This window comes from Tachyglossus aculeatus (genome assembly GCF_015852505.1).
Source record: "Tachyglossus aculeatus isolate mTacAcu1 chromosome 12 unlocalized genomic scaffold, mTacAcu1.pri SUPER_6_unloc_1, whole genome shotgun sequence".
Taxonomy (NCBI): domain Eukaryota; kingdom Metazoa; phylum Chordata; class Mammalia; order Monotremata; family Tachyglossidae; genus Tachyglossus; species Tachyglossus aculeatus.
Window position 1 is genome coordinate 19,791,464 of NW_024044828.1, and position 13,256 is coordinate 19,804,719.

A 13,256-nucleotide genomic window follows, 5' to 3' on the forward strand; every position below is an offset into this window, starting at 1 on the left:
TATCTTTTAGGTGCTTACCATGTACCAGGCACTGTACTAAGCGCTGGGGCTGGGACTTCTGACTCTGCAGGCTTGTGTGCCGCCTTTCCACTACACTCTGCTGCTTCTCTGCACGCAGGCACACAAACCACCCTTCACGCCCAGCTCCGCAACCATTAACTACCGAGGATCCAGGATTTTTCCATATCGAATTATTCCACCGTAAGCCTTCTCCTACCAGTCACCGCTGCTTAAAACAAGATTTTGGGGGCCTCGACCAAGGGCATCCATCTGACCCCACCGCGAAGCACCAGGGAAGACCCAGATTGACCCCCCCTACAACGACCCCCCATCACCCCAACATCTAATCAACGACAGTAATGCCACTTGGGCACGAAGCTGGCGGGTGGGATGGGTGACAGGATCCCACTCACCCTCCTCCCCAAAGCAATCAATCAGTGGTATTTATTGAACGCTTCCTATGATGTAGAACACCGCACTAAGAACTAGGGCAAGTACAATACTTTGGTTCATTCGGTCGTATTTATTGAGCGCTTACTGTGCGTGCAAAGCACTGACCTAAGCACTTGGGAGAGTACAGTTCATTCAATCACTCATTCAATCGTATTTATTGAGCACTTACTGTGTGCAGCGCACTGTACTAAGCGCTTGGGAAGTACAAGTCAGCAACATATAGAGTATGCATTCCCTGCCCACAACAAGCTTACACTCTACCAACAATACAAAAAGAGTCGGTAGACCTGTTCCCTGCCCTTGACAAGCAGAGGAGTCTCGCTAGGGTGTCAATATCACCCTCTTCTTGGGCATTACGCCCTATCGAACGGGGCAGCTGCAGCAGCAGGGAGCGAGGTGAGGAAAGGAACAGTCGCTAAGCGCTTACTACGTGCCAGGCGTCGTACTAAGCGCTGGCGGAGACACAGGCTAATCAGGCGGGACACAATCCACGTCCCACGTAGGGCTCACAGTCTTTACCCCCATTTTACAGATGAGGGAACTGAGGCACAGAAGAGTGAAGTGACTTGTCCAGGGTCACACAGCAGAGGCGTGGCGGAGGAAGGATTAAAACTCGGGTCTTTCTGACGCCCAGGCCTGGGCTCTCTCCACTAGGCCAAGCAGCGTGGTTCCCGCCGGGCCTCGTTGGGTGTTTCTTCACACCCTCCCTGCACTGGACGGGTTTGGACTCCATAAATCGGGGCGTTGGAGTAGAAGGACTCCAGGCTTTTGGGGGGACACGTTGCGGTCGCCGGACACTCCTATAATTAGGGATCGCGGCTCAAAAATGCAATCAATCGTATTTATTGAGCGCCTACTGTGTGCAGAGCACTGTATTAAGCGCTTGGGAAGTACAAGTTGGCAACATATAGAGACGGTCCCAAGCCGAGGTCAGCTTAGCTCCGCAAGTAAGCGACGCAGGCCCCTCAGCCGCCCCCGCACCATTAAATCGGATTCTTCGGGGGTCCAGAGTAGGGGCAGAAACCGGGTGGTGGGGATTTATTCAATCATATTTAGTGAGCGCTTACTGAGCACAGAACACTGTACTGAGCGCTTGGAAAGTACACTATAGCAATAAACTCCTGACCCTGGGGGTGATCGCCGCTACAGGCCCGCAGCCCCTCCAGGACTGAAATCTTGCCCAGGTGGGGGAAATAGAGTCTGGGGGCGAACCCCTCGCCCACCCCTGCTGCCCCGCAAGGGACCAGTCTCCCTGTCCGGGAGTCCAACTTCAGTTCAGGGTGTGTGTGTTCCCATCCCGCAGAGACCGAGGGTCCGGGGCTGTTTTCCACGTGCGGGGAAAACATTGGGATTTTGGGCCATCGAGGCCCAATTTTGGACCATCGAGGCCCAATCTCCACCCCAAACCGAACTCAGTGCCAGTTTCTAGCACCTGGAAAGACATTCATCAAGGTTTGGACCATCGAGGCCCAATCTCCACCCCAAACCGAACTCAGTGCCAGTTTCTAGCACCTGAAAAGACATTCATCAAGGGTCAACTAGTCGAGGACACTTATTGAGCGCTTGCCGTGTGCAGCGGGCTGTACTAAGCGCTTGGGAGAGGCAAATTAAAATGTATTTGCGCTACGCAAACGAGGACGAGACACTAGGATTAGGGTCTGTCTTGGAGCCCAGACCCCTCCTCTCCCCAAGGATCTCTGTCTTGGTGTCTTTTTTTACGATATATATATATATTTTTTAAAATATTTGTTAAGCGCTTACTATGTGCAAAGCACTGTTCTAAGCGCTGGGGGGATACAGGGTGATCAGGTTGTCCCACTGGGGGCTCACAGTCTTAATCCCCATTTTACAGATGAGGTAACGGAGGCCCAGAGAAGTGAAGTGACTTGCCCAAAGTCACCCAGCTGACAATGGGCGGAGCCGGGATTTGAACCCATGACCACTGACTCCAAAGCCCGGGCTCTTTCCACTGAGCCACGATATTTGTTACTATGTGTCAAGCACTGTTCTAAGCGCTGGGGTTGATACAAGCTTAGCGGGTTGGATACCGTCCCTCTTCCACATAAGGCTGACAGTCTAAATAGGAGGAGAGGTACTGAATCCCTGCTTTGCAGTTGAGGAAACTGAGGCACAGAGCAGTGAAGCGACTTGCCCGAGGTCACACAGCATGCAACCGGCTTCCAGGCCCGTGCTCCGTCCACTAGACCATCCTGCTTCCCAACCTGTCGGCCGTCCTAACAATAATTATGGCATTTGTAAAGCGCTTACTATGTGCCAAGCACTGTTCTAAGCGCCGGGGGGAATACAGGGTGATCAGGTTGTCCCACGGAGGGCTCACAGTCTTAATCCCCATTTTACAAATGAGGTCACTGAGGCTCAGAGAAGTGAAGTGACTTGCCCAAGGTCATGCAGCAGACATAATAATAATAACGACGGCATTTGTTAAGCGCTTACTATGTGCCAAGCACTGTTCTAAGCGCCGGGGGGAATACAAGGTGATCAGGTTGTCCCACGGGGGGCTCACAGCTTTAATCCCCATTTTCCAGATGAGGGAACTGAGGCTCAGAGAAGTGAAGTGATTTGCCCAAGGTCACACAGCAGACGTAATAATAATAATGACGGCATTTGTTAAGCGCTTACTATGTGCCAAGCACTGTTCTAAGCACTGGGGAGGATACAAGGTGATCAAGTTGTCCCACGGGGGGCTCACAGCTTTAATCCTCATTTTCCAGATGAGGGAACTGAGGCTCAGAGAAGTGAAGTGACTTGCCCAAGGTCACACAGCAGACATGTGGGGGAGTCAAGATTCGAACCCATGACCTCTGACTCCCAAGCCCGGGCTCTTTCCGCTGAGCCACGCTGCTTCTCTAGCTGGGCCAGGGTTGAAGCCCTCCCCCATAATTCTCCCGGACCCCCAGGGCGGTCCGGCCGGGCCGAGCTTCGGGGGGCACCTTCCAGGTAGGCGACCCCCACCCAGGGGGGCTCGTTCGCCCCCCCTTTTTTTAATGGCATTTATTAAGCGCTTACTATGTGCCAAGCACTGTTCTAAGCGCTGGGGAGGTGACAAGGTGATCAGGTTGTCCCACGAGGGGCTCACAGTCTTCATCCCCATTTGACAGATGAGGGAACTGAGGCCCAGAGAAGTGAAGCGACTTGCCCAAAGTCGCCCAGCTGACAAGTAGCGGAGCTGCAGCCCTGTTTGGTCAACTGAGGCCCACATCCCCATCATCATCATCATCATAATAGTGGTACTTGTTAAGCGCTTACTATGTGCAAAGCACTAAGCGCTGGAGGCCTCGGCCTGCTTACTTTGGCTCGGAAGTGAAGTGACTTGCCCAGAGTCACCCAGCCGACAAGTGGCGGGGCTGCAGCCCTGTTTGGTCAACTGAGGCCCACATCCCCAACATCATCATCATAATAATAATGGTACTTGTTAAGCGCTTACTATGTGCAAAGCACTGTTCTAAGCGCTGGAGGCCTTGGCTCGGGCGTGAAGTGACTTGCCCAGAGTCACCCAGCCGACAAGTGGCGGGGCTGCAGCCCTGTTTGGTCAACTGAGGCCCACATCCCCATCATCATCATCATCATCATAATAGTGGTACTTGTTAAGCGCTTACTATGTGCAAAGCACTGTTCTAAGCGCCGGAGGCCTTGGCCTGCTTACCTTGGCTCGGAAGTGAAGTGGCTTGCCCAAAGTCACCCAGCCGACAAGTGGCGGGGCTGCAGCCCTGTTTGGTCAACTGAGGCCCACATCCCCATCATCATCATCATCATAATAGTGGTACTTGTTAAGCGCTTACTATGTGCAAAGCACTGTTCTAAGCGCCGGAGGCCTTGGCCTGCTTACCTTGGCTCGGAAGTGAAGTGACTTGCCCAGAGTCACCCAGCCGACAAGTGGCGGGGCTGCAGCCCTGTTTGGTCAACTGAGGCCCACATCCCCAACATCATCATCATCATAATAGTGGTACTTGTTAAGTGCTTACTATGTGCAAAGCACTGTTCTAAGCGCTGGAGGCCTTGGCCTGCTTACCTTGGCTCGGAAGTGAAGTGGCTTGCCCAAGGTCACCCAGCCGACAAGTTTCAACTGAGGCCCACAACCCCATCATGCCCCGAGGCCTTGGCCTGCTTACCTTGGCTCGTTTTGGGGGGGTCTCCTAAGACCCCGGAGCCGCTGTCTGGGGGGGAAACTGAGCACCAGGACCGGCCCCGGGGGGCGGTGGGAGAGGTGGGGCTGCAGGAGAGGAAATGAGGGCCAGGTGGGAGAGGTGGGAAAAGCCAAGAGGGACCACCTGGGAATGGTGAAGCCCTCATTCAGTCATTCAATCGGATTTATTGAGCGCTTACTGTGTGCCCCTCATTCATTCATTCAATCAATCGTATTTATTGAGCGCTTACTGTGTGCAGAGCGCTGGACTAAGCGCTTGGAAAGTACAAGTTGACAACAGAGAGAGCCGGTCTCTACACCGTGAGCTCCTTGTGGGCGGGGTTTGCTCCTCTTTATGGCCGTCCCAACCGCTTAGTAATAATAATAATAATGTTGGTATCTGTTAAGCGCTTACTATGTGCAAGGCACTGTTCTAAGCGCTGGGGGGAATACAAGGAGATGAGGTGGTCCCATGTGGGGCTCACAGTCTTCATCCCCATTTTACAGATGAGGGAACTGAGGCCCAGAGAAGTGAAGTGACTCGCCCAAGGTCACACAGCAGGCATGTGGGGGAGGCGGGATACGAACCCATGACCTGTGACTCCCAAGCCCGGGCTCTTTCCACTGAGCCACGCTGCTTCTCTAGCACAGCACTGTGCACACAGTGAGCGCTAAATAAACCCCGGCTCCGCCACTTGTCGGCTGTGTGACTTTGGGCAAGGCACTTCACTTCTCTGGGCCTCAGTGACCTCATCTGAAAAATGGGGATTAATCAATCAATCGTATTTATTGAGCGCTTACTGTGCGCATTAAGCCTGTGAGCCCCACGTGGGACAACCTGATCACCTTGTAAACTCCCCAGCGCTTAGAACAGTGCTTTGCACATAGTAAGCGCTTAATAAACGCCATTGTTGTTAATTAGTTAATTAATCCGATTGAATGAATGAAGAAGGGGCGGATCCGTGAGGACTGACTTGTCAGCCCTACCTGGGCTCGCTTCTCCATTCATGACTCCGCCCACCCTGAGGGGAGGCAGGCTACTGCCCTTTTTTTTTTTTGCATTTATTAAGCTCTTACTATGTGCAAAGCACTGTTCTAAGCGCTGAGGAGGTTACAAGGTGATCAGGTTGTCCCACGGGGGGCTCACAGTCTTAATCCCCATTTTACAGATGAGGTAACTGAGGCCCAGAGAAGTTAAGTGACAAAGTCACCCAGCTGACAATTGGCAGAGCCGGGATTTGAACCCATGACCTCTGACTCCAAAGGCCGGGCTCTTTTCCACTGAGCCACAATGCTTCCCTTTTCCCCTCCGCACCATCTCTATCTGGTCTATCTAACTTGTACTTTCCAAGTGCTTAGTCCAGTGCTCTGCACACATCATCATCATTATCAATCATATTTATTGAGCGCTTACTGTGTGCAGAGCACTGTACTAAGCGCTTGGGAAGTCCAAGTTGGCAACATCTAGAGACGGTCCCTACCCAACAGTGGGCTCACAGTCTAAAAGGGGGAGACAGAGAACAAAACCAAACGTACTCACAAAATAAAATAAATAGAATAGATATGTACAAGTAAAATAAATAAATAAATAGAGTAACAATCATCATCAATCGTATTTATTGAGCGTTTACTATGTGCAGAGCACTGTACTAAGCGCTTGGGAAGTACAAATTGGCAACATATAGAGACAGTCCCTACCCAACGGTGGGCTCACAGTCTAAAAGGGGGAGACAGAGAACAGAACCAAACATACTCACAAAATAAAATAAATAGGATAGATAGGTACAAGTAAAATAAATAAACAAATAAATAGAGTAACAAACATATATACATCTATACAGGTGCAGTGGGGAAGGGAAGGAGGTAAGATGGGGGGGATGGAGAGGGGGACGAGGGGGTAAGCGCTCAATAAATATGATTGATTGATTGGTGCCCACTTGTACTTCCCAAGCACTTAGAATAGTGCTCTGCACACAGTAAGCGCTCAGTAAATACGATTGAATGAATGAATGGGGGGCTGCCAGGGGTGACCAGAGGCCTCAACCCTGGCAGGAGGCGTGGTGGTGGTTTGGGGGAGACCATCCCATTCCCGGGACAAACCCCGGGTGAGGAATTCCTGGAGTGCCAAGTGGACGCCCCAGAGCTGAACTCCTTCCCCCGCGTCCCTCCTCCTCATCCCAGCTGGCTCACCTCCGACCTTCGGTGCCTCGTTCAGCGCTGTGCATCATCATCATCATCAATCGTATTTATTGAGCGCTTACTGTGTGCAGAGCACTGGACTAAGCGCTTGGGAAGTACAAGTTGGTAACATATAGAGCCAGTCCCTACCCAGCAGTGGGCTCACAGTCTAAAAGGGGGAAGAATCAATTACAAGTGACGCACACTTGTGTGCACACAGTAGGCGCCCAATAAATAGCGTTGCTTGACACTGCATCACACTGTGGGGGCATCACTTCCTGATGTCCGAGATGGACAAGGCCCAGACTGATGGGCGGATAATAATTATTATTATTATGGTATTTGTTAATCACTTACTGTTCTAAGCGCTGGGGTAGATACAAGTTAATCAGGTTGGACACAGTTCCGGCCCCACGTGGGGTTCACGCTGTTGGCTCAGTGGAAAGAGCCCGGGCTTTGGCGTCAGAGGTCACGGGTTCAAATCCCTGCTCCGCCAACTGTCAGCTGGGTGACTTTGGGCACGTCACGTCACTTCTCTGGGCCTCAGTTCCCTCATCTGGAAAATGGGGATGAAGACTGTGAGCCCCCTCTGTGGGACAACCTGATCGCCCTGTAACCACCCCAGCGCTTAGAACAGTGCTTTGCATGTAGTAAGCGCTTAATAAATGCCATCATCATTATTATTATTTATCCCCATTTTACAGATGAAGCCCAGAGAAGTTAAGTGACTTGCCCAAGGTCACCCAGCGGACAAGTGGTGGAGTAGGGATTCGAACCCAGGTCCTTCTGACGCCCAGGCCCATGCTCTAGCCACTAAGCCACGCTGCTTCTCAGCAGTCTCCTTTGGACACCCTCGTGGGGAACTCTTCCTGCAGGCCCTGAATCAATCAATGAATCATATTTATTGAGCACTTACTGAGGACAGAGCTTTATTCTGGTGCTTGGGAGAGTACGACATGATAGAGTTGGTCGACACTTCCTGCCCACCGTGAGCTTACAGTCTAGAGGGGAGACAGACATTAATATAAATAAATTATGGTCAGGGACATAAGTGCCGATATTTCCTGCCCACCGTGAGCTTACAGTTTAGAGGGGGGGGGACAGACAGTAATATAAATAAATTATGGGCAGGGACATAAGTGCTACGGGGCTGAGAGAGGAGGGAATATAATATAAATAAATTACGGGCAGGGACATAAGTGCTACGGGGCTGAGAGAGGGGGGAATATAATATAAATAAATACGAGCAGGGACATAAGTGCTACGGGGCTGAGAGAGGGGGGAATATAATCTAAATAAATTACGGGCAGGTACATAAGTGCTACGGGGGGGAATATAATATAAATAAATTACGGGCAGGGATATAAGTGCTACGGGGCTGAGAGAAGGGGGAATATAATCTAAATAAATTACGGGCAGGTACATAAGTGCTACGGGGGGGAATATAATATAAATAAATTACGGGCAGGGATATAAATGCTACGGGGCTGAGAGAAGGGGGAATATAATCTAAATAAATTACGGGCAGGGACATAAGTGCTACGGGGCTGAGAGAGGGGGGAATATAATCTAAATAAATTACGGGCAGGGACATAAGTGCTACGGGGCTGAGAGAGGGGGGAATATAATCTAAATAAATTACAGGCAGGGACCTAAGTGCTACGGGGCTGAGAGAGGGGGAAATAAAGGGCGCAAATCTAAGATGGGAGTTGGGGAAGGCTTCTCGGAGGCGGTGTCCCTAAGAGTCCCTGCAGACCTCGTGCCAATCCTGGCCTTCTCCCCTGTGAGATCCTGGAGTTTTGCGTCCCCGGCATGTCTGTCTCCCCAACGCGGGCTGCATACCCACCTTCCTCCTGTCTCCCCTTCAGCTGCAGCCACTGCCCGTCGAAAGACTGGCACGGGGGGCCCAAAGGGCACCATGCTGGCCAGGGATAGCATCACCCACAGGGTACTGCCTCTGCCTCCTCCTCCTCCTCCTCCTCCTCTGCCCTTGGGCCTGGGGTCCCCTGCACCATTTCTTGTGGGTATTCAGCATCTGGGGCTCAGGGCAGGTGAGGGCAGGGGGGCCCGGGGTGAGAATGAACCTCCCTGTAGGGTCTGACTGGGGTGGTGGCATCTGCCTCGACTCTGAGCCTTCTCCCGGCCTTTGGGCGCGTGGCATTGGCGCAAGGCAACCAGGCTGGGCATTACCTCCTTCCCTTCCTCAATCAATCAATCAATCAATCAATCAATCGTATTTATTGAGCGCTTACTGTGTGCAGAGCACTGGACTAAGCGCTTGGGAAGTACAAGTTGGCAACATATCATCATCAATCGTATTTATTGAGCACTTACTGTGTGCAGAGCCCTGGACTAAGCGCTTGGGAAGTACAAGTTGGCAACATCTAGAGACAGTCCCTACCCAACAGTGGGCTCACAGCCCCTGTATATATGTATATATGTTTGTACATATTTATTAGTCTATTTATTTATTTATTTTACTCGTACATATCTATTCTATTTATTTTATTTTGTTAGTATGTTTGGTTTTGTTCTCTGTCTCCCCCTTTTCGACTGTGAGCCCACTGTTGGGTAGGGACCGTCTCTAGATGTTGCCAACTTGGACTTCCCAAGCGCTTAGTACCGTGCTCTGCACACTGTAAGCGCTCAATAAATACGATTGATTGATTGATTATTTGATTGCTCTTTCCACTAGGCAAGCTTGCTCCTCATCGGGGCATAGTTGTGGAGGATAGGAATGTAATACTTGAAGGCTGAGAGTGCCTGCAAGTGACTAGGGAAGCGCTCAATAAATACGATTGATTGATTGATTGCTCAAAGTGCCAGGGGGGAGGGTGACCGGTGGTCTCCGGCCCGCCCACCCCGTGGACCTCGGACCCCAGGTCCTGCCCAACTCCATCCACGGGAAGCAGCGGAAAGAGCCCGGGCTTTGGAGTCAGAGGTCACGGGTTCAAATCCCGGCTCCGCCAATTGTCGGCTGGGTGACTTTGGGCCAGTCACCTCACTTGCCCGGACCTCAGTTCCCTCATCTGTAAAATGAGGATGAAGCCTGTGAGCCCACCGTGGGACAACCTGATTACCTTGTACCCCCCTCCAGCGCTTAGAACAGTGCTTTGCACATAGTAAGCGCTTAATAAATGCCATCATCATTATTATTATCTGGAAAAGGAGGTGGCATCATGGGTCAGAGTGAAGGCGGGCAGCGCGGGTCGCTTGCTTCTGGCGGGGAGGGCCGGCCGCGTGCCCGCTCTTTCCTGACTCTGCGGGGCACCAGAAGTGGCAGGGGCTCTGGGACCCCCGAGGAAATTGCAGATGGCCCCCGACCCTGGAGCTCAGCGACAAAATCAATCTGCTACCATCTTTTAGACTGTGAGCCCACTGTTGGGTAGGGACTGTCTCTATATGTTGCCAATTTGGACTTCCCAAGTGCTTACTACAGTGCTCTGCACATAGTAAGCGCTCAATAAATACGATTGATGATGATGATGAAGACCCACAAAACCCACACAGACTCTGTCTCTCTCATTCTCTTCTTCCCCCACACCGTGGCTGACCGGGCCATCTCCCACCCCAACCCCAAGAGCGGTCCCCTGCCTATGCCATAACCGCTCCATCTCCAGCGTGGCTCAGCGGAAAGAGCCCGGGCTTTGGAGTCGGAGGTCATGGGTTCGAATCCCGGCTCCGCCCATCCTCAGCTGGGTGACTTTGGGCAGGTCGCTTAACTTCTATCAACTGCGGCTCTTAGTACAGTGGCTTAACAAACACCCTAATTATTATTGTATCTACCCCCGGGCCTCAGAACCATGCTTGGCAAATAAATAGTAAGTGCTTAACAAGTGCCATTATAACTATTAATACCGTTAAGAGAAGCAGCGTGGCTTAGTGGAAAGAGCCCGGCCTTGGGAGTCAGAGGTGGTGGGTTCTAATCCCGGCTCCGCCACTCGTCAGCTGGGTGACTTTGGGCAAGTCACTTCACTTCTCTGGGCCTCAGTTCCCTCATCTGGAAAATGGGGACTAAGACTGTGAGCCCCCCGTGGGACAACCTGATCAACTTGCAACCTCTCCAGCGCTTAGAGCAGTGCTTTAATCAACGTTAATTAATGTTCGTATTTGTTAAGCGCTTACTATGTGCAAGACACTGTTCTAAGCGCTGGGGTAGATACGAGGTAATCAGGTTGTCCCACGTGGGGCTCACAGTCTTCATCCCCCTTTTTTACAGATGAGGGAACTGAGGCCCAGAGAAGTGAAGTGACTTGCCCGAAGTCGCACAGCTGACAGGTGGCAGAGCCGGGATTTGAACCCATGGCCTCTGACTCCAAAGCCCGGGCTCTTTCCACTGAGCCACCCTGCTTCTCCTATGTGCTTGGCACATAGTAAGCGCTTAAAAAATGCCATTATTATTATTATTATTATTATGATCTCGCCCAGGGCGTGACGTGCTGATGGCCGCCCGGCTGGAGCCGGTGAGCCCACTGTTGGGTAGGGACTGTCTCTATATGTTGCCAACTTGTCCTTCCCAAGCGCTTAGTCCAGTGCTCTGCACACAGTAAGCGCTCAATAAATACAATTGATGATGATGATGGTGATGCTGCTGTGGGCCATCCTCTCCCTGGGCTTCCCCGGCCGCACCAACCAGGACAACGTCAGTGGGCGCTTAGACCTACCCGCTCCCATGTGAGCATCCGGCCGGACCTCGGCCAGTCGGGGAGGCCCCCGGGCTCTTCCCCTCTAGACTGGAAGCTCCTTGTGGGCAGGGAATGATAATAATGATGGCATTTATTAAGCGCTTACTATGTGCAAAGCACTGTCCTAAGCGCCGGGGAGGTTACAAGGTGATCAGGTTGTCCCACGGTCTTCATCCCCGTTTTGCAGATGAGGTCACTGAGGTCCAGAGAAGTTAAGTGACTTGCCCAAAGTCACCCAGCTGGCAGAGCCGGGATTTGAACCCGTGACCCGGGCTCTTTCCACTGAGCCACGCCGCTACCTACCAACTCCGCTGTGTTGCATCCTCCCAAGCGTTCAGTGCAGTGCTCTGCACACAGTAAACGCTCAATAAATGCTGTGACTGGGAGGGGGCAGGGAGGCCGAGGTGCCTCCCTCCCCCGGGGACTGGACCGAGAGCCAGCAGTGGCAGCAGTGGCTGGACTTGTTGACCATCCGCGGCAGGCGCCCAGTACAGCACCCGGATGGGGCCGGCCGGGCCCCCTCCCCGCTCACCCCGCACCAGGCCCCAGGGCCCGCCCGCTCAGTCCCTGGAGAAGCAGCGTGGCCTTAGGGGACACACCAGGAGCCTGAGAGTCAGAAGGACCTGTCTCTATATGTTGCCAATTTGTACTTCCCAAGCGCTTAGTACAGTGCTCTGCACATAGTAAGCGCTCAATAAATACGATTGATGATGATGATGATGACCTGGGTTCTAATCCCGGCTCCGCCACTTTGCTGTGTGACCTTGAGCGAGTCACTTCCCTTCTCCGGGCCTCAGTTCCCTTATCTGCACGGGTCAGGGACTGACTAGCTTATGTCACCCCAGCGCTCATTACCGCGCCTGGCACATAGTAAGCGCTTAACGAATACCACAAAAAAAAAAAAGATGCTGCCCCCTCCTTCCCCTCTCAGGATGGGCGGATAACTTCTCTGCTGGCAGATATGAATCCGAGCCTGGGGGTGCCAAGGAGTCCCGGGGCTGTGCCACAGCCAGACGACAGGTTCTCGTCTCCCCAGCCCGGCCTCTGAGGCCTGCTCCCCCTCCCCGCACCGGGCGGCCACGAAAGCTGCGGGGAGAAGGCCTGATAAGCCCGGCAAGCCACCCGTGCCCCGTCCACCTGGCAGGGGCTCCTCTCGGGCCGCAAACCCCGGCCTGTGCCCCCTCCCAGTGCCGAACGAGAAGCAGAGTCTGTGAAACCCCACCTCCGGGGCCAAATACGTTGACGCGGGCATCGGCGGCGCGGGCAGTGCCTCGCCCGGCTCCTCAGACGCTCCTGCCACCCATCCCCTGCCCTCCGCGCCTGCTCGCTCGGGCTGGCGGCCGGGCGGGAGACAGGCTGGGGGCTCCCCCCAGGCCAGAGGGGTTTCGTGGTCCCAACCCCGCCAGCCGGGACCACCCCCCTGGGAACAAAACCCGGGCCTCTTCCTCTCCAACCCTGCCAATCCGGACACCGCTCGGCGGGGACCGGGAAGGAGCTGGAGATGACGCAGGAAGGCTCAAGGTGGAGAGGGACCCTCTAAAGCGGTCAGAGTGTAGCCCCCCATTCCCAGCCAGGAGCCCTAGCCTCCCTTCCCCTCCTGCCCCGACAATAAAGCCGATGACTGGCTCAGTGCTGCCCTTGTGTCCTCTGGAAGGAGAGGGGCAATTTCTATTTATAAATTGATGGCCAGAGGACAGCGGCCGGGACCCCAGGCCCTTCCCTCTCTCACCCCCATCCCCTAAGCTTTCTGGGGAAAAACCCCTTGCCGGGGGATAGGGGGGTGGGAGACACCAGGG